The following is a 25822-nucleotide window of genomic DNA, read 5'->3' as shown; positions in this document are numbered from 1 at the left end:
ATTGTGAGCTGAAGCTATGTTGGACTTCTTTGCAGACCAATTCAACTTGAAGAAAAATAAATAAAAACTACTGCATAAATTACTTACATTTATAGCTTTTGTGCTGTATACAAACACTGAAATAATTACCTGGCAAAACTATGTGTGGTGTTTCCATACTGTTAATATAATAATAATAATTCGTGCCCACTCAGAAATGATTGACAAGACCCAAATTCACCTCAACAGTCGGTGTCAAAACAATAAATTAGCGGCTAGTAGAGCACTGTGAAATTATAAATTATCATGTGTTTTTCCATGAATGTATTCATTTTTTAGACTGTGACGTTCATTTTCCTGGTGAACATAGGATGAATATGAATAACACTCTGACTCATTCACAGAGAATAGAGGAATTGAAACAGAGGTCACTACACAAGCATGGGGAACTCAAGGGCAACATTTACTCAGCTTCTGTGTGGCCCGAAAACCAAAGTCTAAAGTGGTTGCTCACACACACATGCCGAACGAAAAATAACCACTGACATGTAAAGAATGCTAGGCTGTACATTACAAACAAATAACTATCTATCAAAAATAATAACCTTGTTTGTGTTTTTTTTGGTACCAAGGCCAGGGTCATAATTTTACCAAGCATTTCATGCCAACTGAAAACAATTTCACTCTACTAAAGCTTTTTCTTCTCAATACTTGTAAGTGATTAACGTCTTTTAAAATGTGTGAAGTCTCTGCTTCGTCCAAAGCCAAGCCGCTATCAGGACTCAACAGCCTGCCTCAGCATAACAGGGACGTCGACAGCAACATTATGACAGAATGTCTTTCAAAGTAATTACATTTTAAGATGTGCAAATGTCATGATAATGCTTTACTCGTCTGACTAAAGGCTAAATTAATTTTGAATTCATCCTCATCACATACATTCAATTCTAAGAGACGAAGGGCATTTTCAGTTTTTGATTACTGTGTATGGGATGAGATAGGGAGTATATGGTCACACTTAAAATTCTATGTATATAGAAGTTCGGCCTACCAAAACAGTTAATATATTAGTAACTCTTACTCCATGTCTTGTCGGGCCTACCCACACGTTCACTTTATTAGAACTCATACTGTATGTGTTATCGCGCCTACCCACACGTTCACTTTATTAGAACTCATACTGTATGTGTTATCAGGCCTACCCACACGTTCACTTTATTAGAACTCATACTGTATGTGTTGTTGGGCCTACCCACACGTTCACTTTATTAGAACTCATACTGTATGTGTTATCGCGCCTACACACACGTTCACTTTATTAGAACTCATACTGTATGTGTTATCGCTCCTACCCACACGTTCACTTTATTAGAACTCATACTGTATGTGTTATCAGGCCTACCCAAACGTTCACTTTATTAGAACTCATACTCTATGTGTTATCGCGCCTACGCACACGTTCACTTTATTAGAACTCATACTGTATGTGTTATCGGGCCTACACAAACATTCACTTTATTAGAACTCATACTGTATGTGTTGTCGGGCCTACCCACACGTTCACTTTATTAGAACTCATACTGTATGTGTTGTCGGGCCTACCCACACGTTCACATTATTAGAACTCATACTGTATGTGTTATCAGGCCTACCCACACGTTCACTTTATTAGAACTCATACTGTATGTGTTGTTGGGCCTACCCACACGTTCACTTTATTATAACTCATACTGTATGTGTTATCAGGCCTACCCACACGTTCACTTTATTAGAACTCATACTGTATGTGTTGTCGGGCCTACCCACACGTTCACTTTATTAGAACTCATACTGTATGTGTTGTTGGGCCTACCCACACGTTCACTTTATTAGAACTCATACTGTATGTGTTATCAGGCCTACCCACACGTTCACTTTATTAGAACTCATACTGTATGTGTTATCGGGCCTACCCACACGTTCACTTTATTAGAACTCATACTGTATGTGTTATCAGGCCTACCCACACGTTCACTTTATTAGAACTCATACTGTATGTGTTGTCGGGCCTACCCAAACGTTCACTTTATTAGAACTCATACTGTATGTGTTGTCGGGCCTACCCAAACGTTCACTTTATTAGAACTCATACTGTATGTGTTATCAGGCCTACCCAAACGTTCACTTTATTAGAACTCATACTGTATGTGTTATCAGGCCTACCCACACGTTCACTTTATTAGAACTCATACTGTATGTGTTGTCGGGCCTACCCAAACGTTCACTTTATTAGAACTCATACTGTATGTGTTATCGGGCCTACCCAAACGTTCACTTTATTAGAACTCATACTGTATGTGTTGTCAGACCTACCCACACGTTCACTTTATTAGAACTCATACTGTATGTGTTATCAGGCCTACCCAAACGTTCACTTTATTACAACTCATACTGTATGTGTTATCAGGCCTACCCAAACGTTCACTTTATTAGAACTCATACTGTATGTGTTGTCGGGCCTACCCACACGTTCACTTTATTAGAACTCATACTGTATGTGTTGTCGGGCCTACCCACACGTTCACTTTATTAGAACTCATACTGTATGTGTTGTCGGGCCTACCCTCACGTTCACTTTATTAGAACTCATACTGTATGTGTTGTTGGGTCTACCCACACGTTCACTTTATTAGAACTCATACTGTATGTGTTATCAGGCCTACCCACACGTTCACTTTATTAGAACTCATACTGTATGTGTTATCAGGCCTACCCACACGTTCAGTTTATTAGAACTCATACTGTATGTGTTGTCGGGCCTACCCAAACGTTCACTTTATTAGAACTCATACTGTATGTGTTATCAGGCCTACCCAAACGTTCACTTTATTAGAACTCATACTGTATGTGTTATCAGGCCTACCCACACGTTCACTTTATTAGAACTCATACTGTATGTGTTGTCGGGCCTACCCAAACGTTCACTTTATTAGAACTCATACTGTATGTGTTGTCGGGCCTACCCAAACGTTCACTTTATTAGAACTTATACTGTATGTGTTATCGGGCCTACCCAAACGTTCACTTTATTAGAACTCATACTGTATGTGTTGTCGGGCCTACCCACATGTTCACTTTATTAGAACTCATACTGTATGTGTTATCAGGCCTACCCAAACGTTCACTTTATTAGAACTCATACTGTATGTGTTGTTGGGCCTACCCACACGTTCACTTTATTAGAACTCATACTGTATGTGTTGTCGGGCCTACCCACACGTTCACTTTATTAGAACTCATACTGTATGTGTTGTTGGGCCTACCCACACGTTCACTTTATTAGAACTCATACTGTATGTGTTATCAGGCCTACCCAAACGTTCACTTTATAAGAACTCATACTGTATGTGTTATCAGGCCTACCCACACGTTCACTTTATTAGAACTCATACTGTATGTGTTATCGGGCCTACCCAAACGTTCACTTTATAAGAACTCATACTGTATGTGCTATCGGGCCTACCCACACGTTCACTTTATTAGAACTCATACTCTATGTGTTATCGGACCTACCCACACTTTCACTTTATTAGAACTCATTGTCGGGCCTGTCTACATGGTTACTATACCAGTAAATCTTACTGTATGTGTTGTCGTGCCAACCTACACGGTACACAGTAACTATACTAGTAAATTTTCCTGAATGTGTTGTCGCGCCTACAAACATGGTTACAATACTAGTCAAATGTACGGTATGTGTTGTCGGGCCTACCAACATGGTTACAATACTAGTTAAATGTACTGTATGTGTTGTCAGGCCTACCTACACGGTTACTATAATAGTAACTCTTACCGTATGTTATGTCGGGCCTACATACACCGTTACTATACTAGTTACTCTTACTGTATGTGTTGTCAGGCCTACCTACACTGTTACTATACTAGATACTCTTACTGTATGTGTTGTCAGGCCTACTTACACAGCTACAATACTAGTAACACTTACTGTATGTGTTGTCAGACCTACCAACACCATTACTCTACTAGTTACTCTTACTGTATGTGTTGTCAGGCCTACCAACACTGTTACTATACTAGATACTCTTACTGTATGTGTTGTCAGGCCTACTTACACGGCTACAATTCTAGTAACACTTACTGTATGCGTTGTCAGGCCTACCAACACTGTTACTATACTAGATACTCTTACTGTATGTGTTGTCAGGCCTACTTACACGGCTACAATTCTAGTAACACTTACTGTATGTGTTGTCAGACCTACCAACACCATTACTCTACTAGTTACTCTTACTGTATGTGTTGTCAGGCCAACCAACACCATTACTCTACTAGATACTCTTACTGTATGTGTTGTCAGGCCTACCTACACTGTTACTCTACTAGATACTCTTACTGTATGTGTTGTCAGACCTACCAACACCATTACTCTACTAGTTACTCTTACTGTATGTGTTGTCAGGCCAACCAACACCATTACTCTACTAGATACTCTTACTGTATGTGTTGTCAGGCCTACCTACACTGTTACTCTACTAGATACTCTTACTGTATGTGTTGTCAGGCCTACTTACACGGCTACAATTCTAGTAACACTTACTGTATGTGTTGTCAGACCTACCAACACCATTACTCTACTAGTTACTCTTACTGTATGTGTTGTCATGCCTACCAACACTGTTACTATACTAGATACTCTTACTGTATGTGTTGTCAGGCCTACCAACACCATTACTCTACTAGTAACTCTTACTGTATGTGTTGTCAGGCCTACCTACACTGTTACTATACTAGTTACTCTTACTGTATGTGTTGTCAGGCCTACTTACACAGCTACAATACTAGTTTCTCTTACTGTATGTATTGTCAGGCCTACCTACACGACTACAATACTCGTAACTCTTACTGTATGTGTTGTCAGCCTGCCTACATGGTCACTATGCTAGTAAATCTTACTGTATGTGTTGTCAGGCCTACCTACACGGCTACAAAACTAGTCAAATGTACTGTATGTGTTGTCAGGCCTGCCTACACGGTTACTAAAATGGTAACTCTTACCGTATGTCTTGTCGGGCCTACCTACACCTTACTATACTAGTTACTCTTACTGTATGTGTTGTCAGGCCTACCTACACTGTTACAATACTAGTTACTCTTACTCTATGTGTTGTCAGGCCTACCTACACTGTTAATATACAAGTAAATCTTACAGAATGTGTTGTTGGGCCTCACTACACCATTACTAAACTAGTAACTCTTACTGTATGTGTTGTCAGGCCTACCAACACTGTTACAATACTAGTCAAATGTACTGTATGTGTTGTCGGGCCTACCTACACGGTACATGGTTACTATACTAGTAACTCTTATTGAATGTGTTGTCAGGCCTACCTACACTGTTACTATACTAGATACTCTTACTGTATGTGTTGTCAGGTCTACTTACACGGCTACAATACTAGTAACACTTACTGTATGTGTTGTCAGACCTTCCAACACCATTACTCTACTAGTTACTCTTACTGTATGTGTTGTCAGGCCTACCAACACTGTTACTATACTAGATACTCTTACTGTATGTGTTGTCAGGCAAACTTACACGGCTACAATTCTAGTAACACTTACTGTATGTGTTGTCAGGCCTACCAACACTGTTACTATACTAGATACTCTTACTGTATGTGTTGTCAGGCCTACTTACACGGCTACAATTCTAGTAACACTTACTGTATGTGTTGTCAGACCTACCAACACCATTACTCTACTAGTTACTCTTACTGTATGTGTTGTCAGGCCAACCAACACCATTACTCTACTAGATACTCTTACTGTATGTGTTGTCAGGCCTACCTACACTGTTACTCTACTAGATACTCTTACTGTATGTGTTGTCAGACCTACCAACACCATTACTCTACTAGTTACTCTTACTGTATGTGTTGTCAGGCCAACCAACACCATTACTCTACTAGATACTCTTACTGTATGTGTTGTCAGGCCTACCTACACTGTTACTCTACTAGATACTCTTACTGTATGTGTTGTCAGGCCTACTTACACGGCTACAATTCTAGTAACACTTACTGTATGTGTTGTCAGACCTACCAACACCATTACTCTACTAGTTACTCTTACTGTATGTGTTGTCATGCCTACCAACACTGTTACTATACTAGATACTCTTACTGTATGTGTTGTCAGGCCTACCAACACCATTACTCTACTAGTAACTCTTACTGTATGTGTTGTCAGGCCTACCTACACTGTTACTATACTAGTTACTCTTACTGTATGTGTTGTCAGGCCTACTTACACAGCTACAATACTAGTTTCTCTTACTGTATGTATTGTCAGGCCTACCTACACGACTACAATACTCGTAACTCTTACTGTATGTGTTGTCAGCCTGCCTACATGGTCACTATGCTAGTAAATCTTACTGTATGTGTTGTCAGGCCTACCTACACGGCTACAAAACTAGTCAAATGTACTGTATGTGTTGTCAGGCCTGCCTACACGGTTACTAAAATGGTAACTCTTACCGTATGTCTTGTCGGGCCTACCTACACCGTTACTATACTAGTTACTCTTACTGTATGTGTTGTCAGGCCTACCTACACTGTTACAATACTAGTTACTCTTACTCTATGTGTTGTCAGGCCTACCTACACTGTTAATATACAAGTAAATCTTACAGAATGTGTTGTTGGGCCTCACTACACCATTACTAAACTAGTAACTCTTACTGTATGTGTTGTCAGGCCTACCAACACTGTTACAATACTAGTCAAATGTACTGTATGTGTTGTCGGGCCTACCTACACGGTACATGGTTACTATACTAGTAACTCTTATTGAATGTGTTGTCAGGCCTACCTACACTGTTACTATACTAGTTACTCTTTCTGTATGTGTTGTCAGGACTTCCTACACCGTTACTATACTAGTAACTCTTATTGAATGTGTTGTCAGGCCTACCTACACTGTTACTATACTAGTTACTCTTTCTGTATGTGTTGTCAGGACTTCCTACACCGTTACTATACTAGTAACTCTTACTGTATGTGTTGTCATGCCTACCTACACTGTTACTATACTAGTTACTCTTGCTGTATGTGTTGTCAGGCCTATTTACACGGCTACAATACTAGTAATTCTTACTGTATTTTTTGTCTGCCTGCCTACACCGTTACTATACTAGTTACTCTTACTGTATGTGTTGTCAGGCCTAACTACACTGTTACTATACGAGTTACTCTTGCTGTGTGTGTTGTCAGGCCTACCTACACCATTACCATACTAGTAACTCTTACTGTATGTGTTGTCAGCCTGCCTACATGGTTACTATACTAGTAACTCTTATTGTATGTGTTGTCAGGCCTACCCAAACGTTCACTTTATTAGAACTCATACTGTATGTGTTGTTGGGCCTACCCACACGTTCACTTTATTAGAACTCATACTGTATGTGTTGTCGGGCCTACCCACACGTTCACTTTATTAGAACTCATACTGTATGTGTTGTTGGGCCTACCCACACGTTCACTTTATTAGAACTCATACTGTATGTGTTATCAGGCCTACCCAAACGTTCACTTTATAAGAACTCATACTGTATGTGTTATCAGGCCTACCCACACGTTCACTTTATTAGAACTCATACTGTATGTGTTATCGGGCCTACCCAAACGTTCACTTTATAAGAACTCATACTGTATGTGCTATCGGGCCTACCCACACGTTCACTTTATTAGAACTCATTCTCTATGTGTTATCGGACCTACCCACACTTTCACTTTATTAGAACTCATTGTCGGGCCTGTCTACATGGTTACTATACCAGTAAATCTTACTGTATGTGTTGTCGTGCCAACCTACACGGTACAGAGTAACTATACTAGTAAATTTTCCTGAATGTGTTGTCCCGCCTACAAACATGGTTACAATACTAGTCAAATGTACGGTATGTGTTGTCGGGCCTACCAACATGGTTACAATACTAGTTAAATGTACTGTATGTGTTGTCAGGCCTACCTACACGGTTACTATAATAGTAACTCTTACCGTATGTTATGTCGGGCCTACATACACCGTTACTATACTAGTTACTCTTACTGTATGTGTTGTCAGGCCTACCTACACTGTTACTATACTAGATACTCTTACTGTATGTGTTGTCAGGTCTACTTACACGGCTACAATACTAGTAACACTTACTGTATGTGTTGTCAGACCTACCAACACCATTACTCTACTAGTTACTCTTACTGTATGTGTTGTCAGGCCTACCAACACTGTTACTATACTAGATACTCTTACTGTATGTGTTGTCAGGGCTACTTACACGGCTACAATTCTAGTAACACTTACTGTATGCGTTGTCAGGCCTACCAACACTGTTACTATACTAGATACTCTTACTGTATGTGTTGTCAGGCCTACTTACACGGCTACAATTCTAGTAACACTTACTGTATGTGTTGTCAGACCTACCAACACCATTACTCTACTAGTTACTCTTACTGTATGTGTTGTCAGGCCAACCAACACCATTACTCTACTAGATACTCTTACTGTATGTGTTGTCAGGCCTACCTACACTGTTACTCTACTAGATACTCTTACTGTATGTGTTGTCAGACCTACCAACACCATTACTCTACTAGTTACTCTTACTGTATGTGTTGTCAGGCCAACCAACACCATTACTCTACTAGATACTCTTACTGTATGTGTTGTCAGGCCTACCTACACTGTTACTCTACTAGATACTCTTACTGTATGTGTTGTCAGGCCTACTTACACGGCTACAATTCTAGTAACACTTACTGTATGTGTTGTCAGACCTACCAACACCATTACTCTACTAGTTACTCTTACTGTATGTGTTGTCATGCCTACCAACACTGTTACTATACTAGATACTCTTACTGTATGTGTTGTCAGGCCTACCAACACCATTACTCTACTAGTAACTCTTACTGTATGTGTTGTCAGGCCTACCTACACTGTTACTATACTAGTTACTCTTACTGTATGTGTTGTCAGGCCTACTTACACAGCTACAATACTAGTTTCTCTTACTGTATGTATTGTCAGGCCTACCTACACGACTACAATACTCGTAACTCTTACTGTATGTGTTGTCAGCCTGCCTACATGGTCACTATGCTAGTAAATCTTACTGTATGTATTGTCAGGCCTACCTACACGGCTACAAAACTAGTCAAATGTACTGTATGTGTTGTCAGGCCTGCCTACACGGTTACTAAAATGGTAACTCTTACCGTATGTCTTGTCGGGCCTACCTACACCGTTACTATACTAGTTACTCTTACTGTATGTGTTGTCAGGCCTACCTACACTGTTACAATACTAGTTACTCTTACTCTATGTGTTGTCAGGCCTACCTACACTGTTAATATACAAGTAAATCTTACAGAATGTGTTGTTGGGCCTCACTACACCATTACTAAACTAGTAACTCTAACTGTATGTGTTGTCAGGCCTACCAACACTGTTACAATACTAGTCAAATGTACTGTATGTGTTGTCGGGCCTACCTACACGGTACATGGTTACTATACTAGTAACTCTTATTGAATGTTTTGTCAGGCCTACCTACACTGTTACTATACTAGTTACTCTTTCTGTATGTGTTGTCAGGACTTCCTACACCGTTACTATACTAGTAACTCTTATTGAATGTGTTGTCAGGCCTACCTACACTGTTACTATACTAGTTACTCTTTCTGTATGTGTTGTCAGGACTTCCTACACCTTACTATACTAGTAACTCTTACTGTATGTGTTGTCATGCCTACCTACACTGTTACTATACTAGTTACTCTTGCTGTATGTGTTGTCAGGCCTATTTACATGGCTACAATACTAGTAATTCTTACTGTATTTTTTGTCTGCCTGCCTACACCGTTACTATACTAGTTACTCTTACTGTATGTGTTGTCAGGCCTACCTACACTGTTACTATACGAGTTACTCTTGCTGTGTGTGTTGTCAGGCCTACCTACACCATTACCATACTAGTAACTCTTACTGTATGTGTTGTCAGCCTGCCTACATGGTTACTATACTAGTAACTCTTATTGTATGTGTTGTCAGGCCTACCAACACGGTACATGGTTTCTATACTAGTAACTCTTATTGAATGTGTTGTCAGGCCTACCTACACTGTTACTATACTAGTTACTATTTCTGTATGTGTTGTCAGGCCTACCTACACTGCTACAATACTAGTCAAATGTACTCTATGTGTTGTCAGGTCTACCTACACGGCTACAACACTAGTCAAATGTACTGTATGTGTTGTCAGGACTACCAACACGGCTACAATACTAGTCAAATGTACTGTATGTGTTGTCGGGCCTACCTACACGGCTACAATACTAGTCAAATGTACTGTATGTGTTGTCGGGCCTACCTACACGGCTACAATACTAGTCAAATGTACTGTATGTGTTGTCAGGCCTACCGACATGGCTATTTTACTAGTCAAATGTACTGCATGTGTTGTCGGGCCTACCTACACGGCTACAATACTAGTCAAATGTACTGTATGTGTTGTCAGGCCTACCGACATGGCTATTATACTAGTCAAATGTACTGCATGTGTTGTCGGGCCTACCTACACGGCTACAATACTAGTCAAATGTACTGTATGTGTTGTCAGGCCTACCTACACGGTACATGGTTACTATACTAGTTACTCTTGCTGTATGTGTTGTCAGGCCTCTTTACACGGCTACAATACTAGTAAATCTTACTGTATTTTGTGTCTCTCTGCCTACAATGTTACTATACTAGTAACTCTTATTGTATGTGTTGTCAGGCCTGCCTACACTGTTACTTTACTAGTTACTCTTGCTCTATGTGTTGTCAGGCCTACCTACACTGTTACTATAATAATTACTCTTGCTGTATGTGTTGCCAGGCCTACCTACACCGTTACCACACTAGTAAATCTTACTGTATGTGTTGTCGGGCCTACCTACACGGCTACAATACTAGTCAAATGTACTGTATGTGTTGTCAGGCCTACCGACACGGCGATTATACTAGTCAAATGTACTGCATGTGTTGTCGGGCCTACCTAAACGGCTACAATACTAGTCAAATGTACTGTATGTGTTGTCAGGCCTACCTACACGGTTACTATGCTAGTAAATCTTACTGTATGTGTTGTCAGGCCTACCTACACGGTTAATATTAAAGTAAATCTTACTGTATGTGTTGTCAGGCCTACCTACACGGCTACAAAACTAGTAAATCTTACAGAATGTGTTGTTGGGCCTACCTACACGGTTACTATACTTGTTACTCTTACTGTATGTGTTGTCAGGCCTACCTACACTGTTACTATACTAGTTACTCTTGCTGTATGTGTTGTCAGGCCAACCTACACCGTTACTATACTAGTAACTCTTACTGTATGTGTTGTCAGGCCTTCCTACATGGTTAATATGCTAGTAAACCTTACTGTATGTGTTGTCAGGCCTACCTACACGGCTACAAAACTAGTAAATCGTACTGTATGTGTTGTCAGGCCTACCTACACCATTACTATACTTGTAACTCTTACTGTATGTGTTGTCAGGCCTGCCTACATGGTTACTATACTAGTAACTCTTATTGTATGTGTTGTCAGGCCTACCTACACGACTACAAAACTAGTCAAATGTACTGTATGTGTTGTCAGGCAAGCCTACACGGATACTGAAATAGTAACTCTTACCGTATGTCTTGTCGGGCCTACCTACACCATTACTATACTAGTTACTCTTACTGTCTGTGTTGTCGGGCCTACCGACACTGTTACTATACTAGTTACTCTTACTGCATGTGTTGTCGGGCCTACCTACACGGTTGCCATACTAGTAACTCTTACTCTAAGTGTTGTCAGGCCTACCTACACCATTACTATACTAGTAACCTTTATTGTATGTGTTGTCAGGCCTTCCTACATGGTTAATATGCCAGTAAACCTTACTGTATACCTTGACAGGCCTACCTACACGGCTACAAAACTAGTAAATCGTACTGTATGTGTTGTCAGGCCTACCTACACTGTTACTATACTAGTAACTCTTATTGTATGTGTTGTCAGGCCTACCTACACGACTACAATACTAGTCAAATGTCCTGTATGTCTTGTCTGGCCTACCTACACCATTACTATACTAGTTACTCTTACGGTCTGTGTTGTCGGGCCTACCTACACTGTTACTATACTAGTTACACTTATGTATGTGTTGTCAGGCCTACCTACACCATTACTATTATATTAACTCTAACTGCATGTGTTGTCGAGCCTACCTACACGGTTACTATACTGGTTACACTTACTGTATGTGTTGTCAGGCCTACCTACACGGCTACAAAACTAGTAAATCGTACTGTACGTGTTGTCGGGCCTGCCTTCATTTTTACTATACTAGTAAATCATACTGTATGTGTTGTCAGGCCTCCCTACATGGTTAATATGCTAGTAAACCTCACTGTATGTGTTGTCAGGCCTACCTACACGGCTACAAAACTAGTAAATTTTACTGTATGTGTTGTCAGGCCTACCTACACCTTTACTATACTAGTAACTCTTACTGTTTGTGTTGTCAGGCCTACCTACATGTTTACTATACGAAAAACTCTTACTGTCTGTGTTGTCGGGCCTTCCTACATGGTTAATATGCCAGTAAACCTTACTGTATGTGTTGTCAGGCCTACCTACACGGCTACAAAACTAGTAAATCTAACTGTATGTGTTGTCAGGCCTACCTACACGACTACAACACTAGTCAAATGTACTGTATGTGTTGTCGGGCCTGCCTACACGGTTACTAAATAGTAAATCTTACCGTATTTCTTGTCAGGCCTAACTACACCGTTACTATACTAGTTACTCTTACTGTCTGTGTTGTCGGGCCCACCTACACTGTTACTATACTAGTTACTCTTAATGTATGTGTTGTCAGGCCTACCTACACTGTTACTATCTAGTTACTCTTACTGTATGTGTTGTCAGGCCTACCTACACCGTTACTGTTATAGTTACTCTTACTCTCTGTGATGTCGGGCCTACCTACACTGTTACTATACTAGTAAATCTTATTGTATCTGTTGTCAGGCCTACCTACACGACTACAATACTAGTCAAATGTACTGTATGTGTTGTCAGGCCTGCCTACACGGTTACTAAAATATTAACTCTTACCGTATGTCTTGTCAGGCCTACCTACACCGTTACTATAATAGTAACTCTTACTGTCTGTGTTGTCAGGCCTACCTACACTGTTACTATACTAGTAACTCTTATTGTATGTGTTGTCAGGCCTACCTACACGACTACAATACTAGTCAAATGTCCTGTATGTCTTGTCTGGCCTACCTACACCATTACTATACTAGTTACTCTTACGGTCTGTGTTGTCGGGCCTACCTACACTGTTACTATACTAGTTACACTTATGTATGTGTTGTCAGGCCTACCTACACCATTACTATTATATTAACTCTAACTGCATGTGTTGTCGAGCCTACCTACACGGTTACTATACTGGTTACACTTACTGTATGTGTTGTCAGGCCTACCTACACGGCTACAAAACTAGTAAATCGTACTGTACGTGTTGTCGGGCCTGCCTTCATTTTTACTATACTAGTAAATCATACTGTATGTGTTGTCAGGCCTCCCTACATGGTTAATATGCTAGTAAACCTCACTGTATGTGTTGTCAGGCCTACCTACACGGCTACAAAACTAGTAAATTTTACTGTATGTGTTGTCAGGCCTACCTACACCTTTACTATACTAGTAACTCTTACTGTTTGTGTTGTCAGGCCTACCTACATGTTTACTATACGAAAAACTCTTACTGTCTGTGTTGTCGGGCCTTCCTACATGGTTAATATGCCAGTAAACCTTACTGTATGTGTTGTCAGGCCTACCTACACGGCTACAAAACTAGTAAATCTAACTGTATGTGTTGTCAGGCCTACCTACACGACTACAACACTAGTCAAATGTACTGTATGTGTTGTCGGGCCTGCCTACACGGTTACTAAATAGTAAATCTTACCGTATTTCTTGTCAGGCCTAACTACACCGTTACTATACTAGTTACTCTTACTGTCTGTGTTGTCGGGCCCACCTACACTGTTACTATACTAGTTACTCTTAATGTATGTGTTGTCAGGCCTACCTACACTGTTACTATCTAGTTACTCTTACTGTATGTGTTGTCAGGCCTACCTACACCGTTACTGTTATAGTTACTCTTACTCTCTGTGATGTCGGGCCTACCTACACTGTTACTATACTAGTAAATCTTATTGTATCTGTTGTCAGGCCTACCTACACGACTACAATACTAGTCAAATGTACTGTATGTGTTGTCAGGCCTGCCTACACGGTTACTAAAATATTAACTCTTACCGTATGTCTTGTCAGGCCTACCTACACCGTTACTATAATAGTAACTCTTACTGTATGTGTTGTCAGGCCTACCTACATGGTTACTATACTAGGAACTCTTACTGTATGTGTTGTCAGGCCTACCTGCATGGTTACTGTACTAGTTACTCTTACTGTATGTGTTGTCAGGCCTACCTACATGGTTACTATACTAGTAACTCTTACTGTATGTGTTGTCAGGCCTACCTACATGGTTACTAAACTAGTTACTCTTACTCTATGTGTTGTCAGGCCTACCTAAATGGTTACTATACTACTTAATCTTACTGTATGTGTTGTCAGGCCTACCTGCATGGTTACTATACTAGTAACTAATACTGTATGTTCTGTCAGGCCTACCTACACCGTTACTATACTAGTAACTCTTACTGTATGTGTTGTCAGGCCTACCTACACGGCTACAAAACTAGTAAATCGTACTGTATGTGTTGTCGGGCCTGCCTACACGGTTACTATACTAGTAACTCTTACTGTATGTGTTGTCAGGCCTACCTACACTGTTACTATACTAGTAACTCTTATTGTATGTGTTGCCAGGCCTACCTTCACAGTACACAGTTAATATACAAGTAAATCTTACAGAATGTGTTGTTGGGCCTAACTACACCATTACTATACTAGTAACTCTTACTGTATGTGTTGTCAGGCCTTCCTACACCGTTACTATAGAAGTTACTCTTACTGTATGTGTTGTCAGGCCTACCAAAACTGTTACTATACTAATAACTCTTACTGTATGTGTTGTCAGGCCTATCTACACCATTACTATACTAGTTACTCTTACTGTATGTGTTGTCAGGCCTACCTACACGGCTACAAAACTAGTAAATTGTACTGTATGTGTTGTCAGGCCAACCTACACCGTTACTATGCTAGTTACTATTACTGTATGTGTTGTCAGGCCTACCTACATGGTTGCTATAATAGTAACTCTTACTGTCTGTGTTGTCGGGCCTTCCTACATGGTTAATATGCAAGTAAACTTTACTGTATGTGTTGTCAGGCCTACCTACACGGCTACAAAACTAGTAAATCGTACTGTATGTGTTGTCAGGCCTACCTACACTGTTACTATACTAGTAACTCTTATTGTATGTGTTGTCAGGCCTCCCTACACGGTTAATATTAAAGTAAATCTTACAGAATGTGTTGTTGGGCCTAACTACACCATTACTATACTAGTAACTCTTACTGTATGTGTTGTCAGGCCTACCTACATGGTTACTATACTAGTAACTCTTACTGTATGTGTTCTCAGGCCTACCTACATGGTTAATATGCAAGTAAACCTTACTGTATGTGTTGTCAGGCCTACCTACACCGTTACTATACTAGTAACTCTTACTGTATGTGTTGTCAGGCCTACCTACACGGCTACAAAACTAGTAAATCTAACTGTATGTGTTGTCAGGCCTACCTACACTGTTACTATACTAGTAACTCTTATTGTATGTGTTGTCAGGCCTACCTACACGACTACAATACTAGTAAAATGTACTGTATGTGTTGTCGGGCCTGCCTACACGGTTACTAAATAGTAAATCTTACCGTATGTCTTGTCAGGCCTAACTACACCATTACTATACTAGTTACTCTTACTGTCTGTGTTGTCGGGCCCACCTACACTGTTACTATACTAGTTACTCTTAATGTATGTGTTGTCAGGCCTACCTACACCGTTACTATTATAGTATCTCTTACTGCATGTGTTGTCGTGCCTACCTACACTGTTACTATACTTGTTACTCTTACTGTATGTGTTGTCAGGCCTACCTACACTCTTACTTTACTAGTTACTCTTGCTGTATGTGTTGTCAGGCCTACCTACACGGCTACAAAACTAGTAAATCGTACTGTATGTGCTGTCAGGCCTACCTACACCGTTACTATACTAGTAACTCTTACTGTATGTGTTGTCAGGCCTTCCTACATGGTTAATATGCTAGTAAACCTTACTGTATGTGCTGTCAGGCCTACCTACACCGTTACTATACTAGTAACTCTTACTCTATGTGTTGTCAGGCCTACCTACACGGCTACAAAACTCGTACATCTTATTGTATGTGTTGTCAGGCCTACCTACACGGCTACAAAACTAGTAAATCGTACTTTACGTGTAGTCGTGCCTGCCTACACGGTTACTATATTAGTAAATCATACTGTATGTGTTGTCAGGCCTACCTACACTGTTAACTATACTAGTTACTCTTATTTTATGTGTTGTCAGGCCTACCTACACTGTTACTATACTAGTTACTTTTACTGTATGAGTTGTCAGGCCTACCTACACCGTTACTATTATAGTTACTCTTACTCTCTGTGATGTCGGGCCTACCTACACTGTTACTATACTAGTAACTCTTATTGTATGTGTTGTCTGGCCTACCTACACACCTACAATACTAGTCAAATGTACTGTATGTGTTGTCGGGCCTGCCTACATGGTTACTAAAATATTAACTCTTACCGTATGTCTTGTCAGGCCTACCTACACTGTTACTATACTAGTTACTCTTGCTGTATGTGTTGTCAGGCCTACCTACACCGTTACTATACTAGTTACTCTTGCTGTATGTGTTGTCAGGCCTACTTACACGGCTACAATACTAGTAAATCTTACTGTATTTTTTGTCAGTCTGCCTACAATGTTACTATACTAGTAACTAATACTGTATGTTCTGTCAGGCCTACCTACACCGTTACTATAATAGTAACTCTTACTGTATGTGTTGTCAGGCCTACCTACATGGTTACTATACTAGTAACTATTACTGTATGTGTTGTCAGGCCTACCTGCATGGTTACTAAATAGTAAATCTTACCGTATGTCTTGTCAGGCCTAACTACACCGTTACTATACTAGTTACTCTTACTGTCTGTGTTGTCGGGCCCACCTACACTGTTACTATACTTGTTACTCTTACTGTATGTGTTGTCAGGCCTACCTACACTGTTACTATACTAGTTAATCTTGCTGTATGTGTTGTCAGGCCTACCTACACCGTTACAATACTAGTTACTCTTGCTGTATGTGTTGTCAGGCCTTCCTACACCATTACTATACTAGTATCTCTTACTGTATGTGTTGTCAGGCCTACCTGCATGGTTACTGTACTAGTTACTCTTACTGTATGTGTTGACAGGCCTACCTACATGGTTACTATACTAGTAACTCTTACTGTATGTGTTGTCAGGCCTACCTACATGGTTACTATACTAGTTACTCTTACTCTATGTGTTGTCAGGCCTACCTACATGGTTACTATACTAGTTACTCTTACTGTATGTGTTGTCAGGCCTACCTACATGGTTACTATACTACTTAATCTTACTGTATGTGTTGTCAGGCCTACCTGCATGGCTACTATACTAGTAACTAACACTGTATGTTCTGTCAGGCCTACCTACACCGTTACTATACTAGTAACTCTTACTGTATGTGTTGTCAGGCCTACCTACACGGCTACAAAACTAGTAAATCGTACTGTATGTGTTGTCGAGCCTGCCTACACGGTTACTATACTAGTAACTCTTACTGTATGTGTTGTCAGGCCTACCTACACTGTTACTATACTAGTAACTCTTATTGTATGTGTTGCCAGGCCTACCTTCACAGTACAGAGTTAATATACAAGTAAATCTTACAGAATGTGTTGTTGGGCCTATCTACACCATTACTATACTAGTAACTCTTACTGTATGTGTTGTCAGGCCACCCTACATGGTTACTATACTAGTTACACTTACTGTATTTGTTGTCAGGCCTACCTTCACGGTACACGGTTACTATAGTAGTTACTCTTGCTGTATGTGTTGTCAGGCCTACCTAAACTGTTACTATACTAATAACTCTTACTGTATGTGTTGTCAGGCCTATCTACACCGTTACTATACTAGTTACTCTTACTGTATGTGTTGTCAGGCCTACCTACACGGCTACAAAACTAGTAAATCATACTGTATGTGTTGTTGGGCCTACCTACATGGTTACTATGCTAGTACATCTTACTGTGTGTGGTGTCAGGCCTACCTACATGCTTCATATACTACTAACTCTTACTGTATGTGTTGTCAGGCCTACCTACACTGTTAACTATACTAGTTACTCTTATTTTATGTGTTGTCAGGCCTACCTACACTGTTACTATACTAGTTACTTTTACTGTATGAGTTGTCAGGCCTACCTACACCGTTACTATTATAGTTACTCTTACTCTCTGTGATGTCGGGCCTACCTACACTGTTACTATACTAGTAACTCTTATTGTATGTGTTGTCTGGCCTACCTACACACCTACAATACTAGTCAAATGTACTGTATGTGTTGTCGGGCCTGCCTACATGGTTACTAAAATATTAACTCTTACCGTATGTCTTGTCAGGCCTACCTACACTGTTACTATACTAGTTACTCTTGCTGTATGTGTTGTCAGGCCTACCTACACCGTTACTATACTAGTTACTCTTGCTGTATGTGTTGTCAGGCCTACTTACACGGCTACAATACTAGTAAATCTTACTGTATTTTTTGTCAGTCTGCCTACAATGTTACTATACTAGTAACTAATACTGTATGTTCTGTCAGGCCTACCTACACCGTTACTATAATAGTAACTCTTACTGTATGTGTTGTCAGGCCTACCTACATGGTTACTATACTAGTAACTATTACTGTATGTGTTGTCAGGCCTACCTGCATGGTTACTAAATAGTAAATCTTACCGTATGTCTTGTCAGGCCTAACTACACCGTTACTATACTAGTTACTCTTACTGTCTGTGTTGTCGGGCCCACCTACACTGTTACTATACTTGTTACTCTTACTGTATGTGTTGTCAGGCCTACCTACACTGTTACTATACTAGTTAATCTTGCTGTATGTGTTGTCAGGCCTACCTACACCGTTACAATACTAGTTACTCTTGCTGTATGTGTTGTCAGGCCTTCCTACACCATTACTATACTAGTATCTCTTACTGTATGTGTTGTCAGGCCTACCTGCATGGTTACTGTACTAGTTACTCTTACTGTATGTGTTGACAGGCCTACCTACATGGTTACTATACTAGTAACTCTTACTGTATGTGTTGTCAGGCCTACCTACATGGTTACTATACTAGTTACTCTTACTCTATGTGTTGTCAGGCCTACCTACATGGTTACTATACTAGTTACTCTTACTGTATGTGTTGTCAGGCCTACCTACATGGTTACTATACTACTTAATCTTACTGTATGTGTTGTCAGGCCTACCTGCATGGCTACTATACTAGTAACTAACACTGTATGTTCTGTCAGGCCTACCTACACCGTTACTATACTAGTAACTCTTACTGTATGTGTTGTCAGGCCTACCTACACGGCTACAAAACTAGTAAATCGTACTGTATGTGTTGTCGAGCCTGCCTACACGGTTACTATACTAGTAACTCTTACTGTATGTGTTGTCAGGCCTACCTACACTGTTACTATACTAGTAACTCTTATTGTATGTGTTGCCAGGCCTACCTTCACAGTACAGAGTTAATATACAAGTAAATCTTACAGAATGTGTTGTTGGGCCTATCTACACCATTACTATACTAGTAACTCTTACTGTATGTGTTGTCAGGCCACCCTACATGGTTACTATACTAGTTACACTTACTGTATTTGTTGTCAGGCCTACCTTCACGGTACACGGTTACTATAGTAGTTACTCTTGCTGTATGTGTTGTCAGGCCTACCTAAACTGTTACTATACTAATAACTCTTACTGTATGTGTTGTCAGGCCTATCTACACCGTTACTATACTAGTTACTCTTACTGTATGTGTTGTCAGGCCTACCTACACGGCTACAAAACTAGTAAATCATACTGTATGTGTTGTTGGGCCTACCTACATGGTTACTATGCTAGTACATCTTACTGTGTGTGGTGTCAGGCCTACCTACATGCTTCATATACTACTAACTCTTACTGTATGTGTTGTCAGGCCTACCTACATGCTTAATATACTACTAACTCTTACTGTACGTGTTGTCAGGCCTACATACACCGTTACTATACTTGTAACTTTTACTGTATGTGTTGTCAGGCCTACCTACACGGTTACTATACTAGTTACTCTTACTGTATGTGTTGTCTGGCCTACCAACACGGTTACTATACTAGTAATTATTACTGTATGTGTCTTCGGGCCTACCTACACTGATCCAATACTAGTAAATCTTACTCTATGCCTTGCTGGGCCTACCTACATGGTTACTATACTAGTAAATATTACTGTATGTGTCTTCGGGCCTACCTACACTATTACGATGCTAGTAAATCTTAGTGTATGCCTTGCTGGGCCTACCTACATGGTTACTATACTAGTAAATATTACTGTATCTGTCTTCGGGCCTACCTACACTGTTACGATGCTAGTAAATCTTAGTGTATGCCTTGCTGGGCCTACCTACATGGTTACTATACTAGTAAATATTACTGTATGTATCTTCGGGCCTACCTACACTGATCCGATACTAGTAAATCTTACTCTATGCCTTGCTGGGCCTACCTACATGCTTCATATACTACTAACTCTTACTGTATGTGTTGTCAGGCCTACCTACATGCTTAATATACTACTAACTCTTACTGTACGTGTTGTCAGGCCTACATACACCGTTACTATACTTGTAACTTTTACTGTATGTGTTGTCAGGCCTACCTACACGGTTACTATACTAGTTACTCTTACTGTATGTGTTGTCTGGCCTACCAACACGGTTACTATACTAGTAATTATTACTGTATGTGTCTTCGGGCCTACCTACACTGATCCAATACTAGTAAATCTTACTCTATGCCTTGCTGGGCCTACCTACATGGTTACTATACTAGTAAATATTACTGTATGTGTCTTCGGGCCTACCTACACTATTACGATGCTAGTAAATCTTAGTGTATGCCTTGCTGGGCCTACCTACATGGTTACTATACTAGTAAATATTACTGTATCTGTCTTCGGGCCTACCTACACTGTTACGATGCTAGTAAATCTTAGTGTATGCATTGCTGGGCCTACCTACATGGTTACTATACTAGTAAGTATTACTGTATGTGTCTTGGGGCCTACCTACACTGTTACGATGCTAGTAAATCTTAGTGTATGCATTGCTGGGCCTACCTATACGGTACACGGTTACTATACTGGTAACTCTTACTGTATGTGTTGTCAGGCCTACCAACATGGTTACTATACTGGTAACTCTTACTGTATGTGTTGTCGAGGCTACATATACTAGACAAGGTGGGATTTTTTGTGTTAGTAAAATTAACTATGCAAGAAATGTCGGTGGAAACGCTATTATGTGCAAATTTTAATATAATAACCATAATTTTGAAGTAAATTTGATTTAACGCAATGGCATGTCATGTGACCATCCCACTACAATTCGTTGGGAAAGCCTTTAGGTTCTCCAGAGGGTAGTGAGGTCTGCACAACGCATCACCGGGGGCAAACTACCTGCCCTCCAGGACAGCTACACCACCCGATGTCACAGGAAGGCCAAAAAGATCATCAAGGACAACAACCCCCCGAGCAACTGCCTGTTCACCCTGCTATCATCCAGAAGGCGAGGTCAGTACAGGTGCATCAAAGCTGGGACCGAGAGACTGAAAAACAGCTTCTATCTCAAGGCCATCAGACTGTTAAACAGCCACCACTAACATTGAGTGGCTGCTGCCAACAGACTGAATCAACTCTAGCCACTTTAATAATGGAAAAAATTATGTAGTCAATTTATCACTAGCCACTTTATATAATGCTTACATAACCTATATTACTCATCTCATATGTATATACTGTACTCTATACCATCTACTGCATCTTGCCTATGCCGTTCAACCATCACTCATTCATATATTTTTATGTACATATTCGTATTCATTCCTTTACACTTGTAAGGTGTATAAGGTAGTTGTTGTGAAATTGTTTGGTTATATTACTTGTTAGATATTACTGCATGGTCGGAATTAGAAGCACAAGCATTTCGCTACACTCGCATTAACATCTGCTAACCATGTGTATGTGACAAATACATTTGATTTGATTTAGTTTATTAGTCATGATGAATTTCACCAGGTGGTGAAAGTGCAAGGTGAAGAGCTTGATGCTCCTTTCCTATAAATATCGAATCTTATTCTGGAATCATGATAATCGATGCTTGGCTGCTGTTTGACAAATAATATCGTCATGTATGTAGACTATACCTACACTGTAACTGCACGTTGTTAGCTAGAGCTCACGTGCCAATACCAGAGTGGACATGCTCGCTATATGATGAACATTTTTAGTGAGAAAACAATCAGTAGAGTTGAAAATACGATGTGCACTACGTCATCACGCAAAGCCTTTTATCTACATACAACAGAGTCAATTTGATGGAAACACATCTCTGGTGGGGAAATGTGCATATTGTTTTGATGTGGATTTTAGAATATTCACGCCTCCAAGTAGAGCAGCGGTCTAAGGCAGTGCATCACAGTGTTGCGGCGTCACTACAGCCTGGGATTCGACCCGGAGTCCCATAGGGCGGCACACAATTGGCCCAGCGTGGTCCGGGTTAGGGGAGTGGTTGGCCGGGGGTGGTTTTACTTGGCTCATCGAGCTCTAGCGACTCCTTGTGGAGGGCCGGGCACCTGCAAACTGAGTTGAATTTCCTCCGACCCATTGGTGTAGCTGGCTTCTGGGTTAAGCAAACGAGTGTTAAGATGCGCGGATTAGCGGGTTATGTTTCAGGGGACCTTCGTCTCTACCAAGCCCATTGGGGAGTTGCAGTTTTGAGACAAGATCTTAATTGAATCGCATTTGGATTTCACGAAAAAGGGGCAAAACATATATTTTTATAATAACTTGTGAAACTGTTGCCAATTGGATTAAAATCGACCTATTGCAATATAACCATTGTTTTATGTTACTTCTGTTGTTCAGTGGAGGCTGCTGTCGGGAGGATGGCTCATAGTAATGACTGGAATGAAGTGGTATCAAACACATGGAAACCACGTTTGATACCCATCCATTGACTCCGTTCCAGCCACTGCTGCTGTTACCATGTGCAGTAATTCTGTTCTGGTTACCATGGGTTACCACAGTAGCCTAAACACATGCCATACAACCAACCAGATTTTACAATACTACAAGTGAATCAGGCTTCTGACTGTCTTGGCGGCTCCGACGGCCTGTCTATTCCTCAGATATAGAATACATTTTGTCGTCTGTATTTGCCAGTAATGAGATGCAAGCTGTTGAATAGATTAGAATGGCTGTCAGGGTAAAAACAATCCTGCAGTCATGGTTCAGCACAGTTCAGCACAGAGTCTTGGCAGAAGTGATGAAATATGGTAATCATGTTAATATCAGGATCAAACAAGAGATGACGACTTATGAGGCATAGAACTGAACACTACAGATTTATTTAATATTTTATAATGCATTTCACAAACCCATATTGTACTAAAACACACAGCATTCTACTGCATACTGTATGAACCTCCATTTATAATACCATTGAACACAGAAATCAACACCGAACCATCAAACTGACCTCTTCCAAGCGGTCTTTGGGTCCCATTTAAGAAGTGTCCAAAAAAGCACATGTATTTGCATTCACTTACATAGGTAGGTAAGACCTAGAGTGTAAAGCGGGAGAAACCTTCTGCTGTGTGTTATGGAAAAGGGGCTTCCATAATAAGGGTATTACAGATTATTTATTTTATGCTATTTTCAATATCCAGAGAGGAAGTCATTACATTAGCTTATGTTTCATTTGTTTGGCTTTAGGCAAAACTGTGGAACACAGGATCAAAGCTCTCTCTTATTAACGTAGTCTCACGCTCCTACAGCACCTGGAGTACTCTGGCCTTACACGACACGCTTCAGAGTCTGCCTCCTGTCTGTCTCCTCTAGAGTCTGTCTCCTCCAGAGTCTGTCTCCAGTATGTCTCCTCCAGAGTCTGTCTCCTGTCAGTCTCCTCCAGTCTGTCTCCTGTCTTTCTCCTCCAGAGTCTGTCTCCAGTCTGTCTCCTCCAGTCTGTCTACTGTCTGTCTCCTCCAGTCTGTCTCCTGTCTTTTTCCTCCAGAGTCTGTCTCCAGTCTCTCTCCTCTAGAGTCGGTCTCCTGTCTGTCTCCCCCAGAGTCGGTCTCCTGTCCGACTCTTCCAGAGTCTGTCTCCTCCAGAGTCTGTCTCCAGTCTGTCTCCTCCAGTCTGTCTCCTGTCTGTCTCCTCCAGTCTGTCTCCTGTCTGTCTCCTCCAGTCTGTCTCCCGTCTTTCTCCTCCAGAGTCTGTCTCCAGTCTGTCTCCTCCAGTCTGTCTCCTGTCTTTCTCCTCCAGAGTCTGTCTCCAGTCTGTCTCCTCCAGTCTGTCTCCTGTCTTTCTCCTCCAGAGTCTGTCTCCAGTCTGTCTCCTCCAGAGTCTGTCTCCAGTCTGTCTCCACGAGTCTGTTTCCTGTCTTTCTCCTCCAGAGTCTGTCTCCAGTCTGTCTCCTCCAGAGTCTGGCTCCTGTCTTTCTCCTCCAGAGTCAGTCTCCAGTCTGTCTCCTCCAGTCTGTCTACTGTCTGTCTCCTCCAGTCTGTCTCCTGTCTTTCTCCTCCAGAGTCTGTCTCCAGTCTGTCTCCTCTAGAGTCGGTCTCCTGTCTGTCTCCCCCAGAGTCGGTCTCCTGTCCGACTCTTCCAGAGTCTGTCTCCTCCAGAGTCTGTCTCCAGTCTGTCTCCTGTCTGTCTCCTGTCTGTCTCCTCCAGTCTGTCTCCTGTCTGTCTCCTCCAGTCTGTCTCCTGTCTTTCTCCTCCAGAGTCTGTCTCCAGTCTGTCTCCTCCAGTCTGTCTCCTGTCTTTCTCCTCCAGAGTCTGTATCCAGTCTGTCTCCTCCAGTCTGTCTCCTGTCTTTCTCCTCCAGAGTCTGTCTCCAGTCTGTCTCCTCCAGTCTGTCTCCAGTCTGTGTCCTCCAGAGTCGGTCTCCTCCAGAGTCGGTCTCCTCCAGTCTGTCTCCTCCAGAGTCTTTCTCGAGTCTGTCTCCTCCAGTCTGTCTCCTGTCTTTCTCCTCCAGAGTCTGTCTCCATCTCCATTCTCCCATATGTTTGCAGGGTAATTCTGTTAGAATAAGTGAGCCCAGTGAGGCCTGCTGCCAAAGTTAACCCATGGCTTTCTTTTAATTAATCAAGAGCTGGAGCGATCCTGTCTGCGATCTAAAAGGAAGGGACAGGGCAGATGTCAGAAGATATTATCTAGAACTGGACATGGTAATTAATCACCTTGGCGGGCCTCGATTTCCAAACATGGCTAATTTAAAGAGGGTTTTCCACTCCTGTGGTAATGGCATCACTGCTCGGTACCT

This window comes from Oncorhynchus masou, chromosome 24, assembly GCF_036934945.1.
Source record: "Oncorhynchus masou masou isolate Uvic2021 chromosome 24, UVic_Omas_1.1, whole genome shotgun sequence".
NCBI classification, from domain to species: domain Eukaryota; kingdom Metazoa; phylum Chordata; class Actinopteri; order Salmoniformes; family Salmonidae; genus Oncorhynchus; species Oncorhynchus masou.
This window is presented reverse-complemented; position numbering follows the sequence as displayed.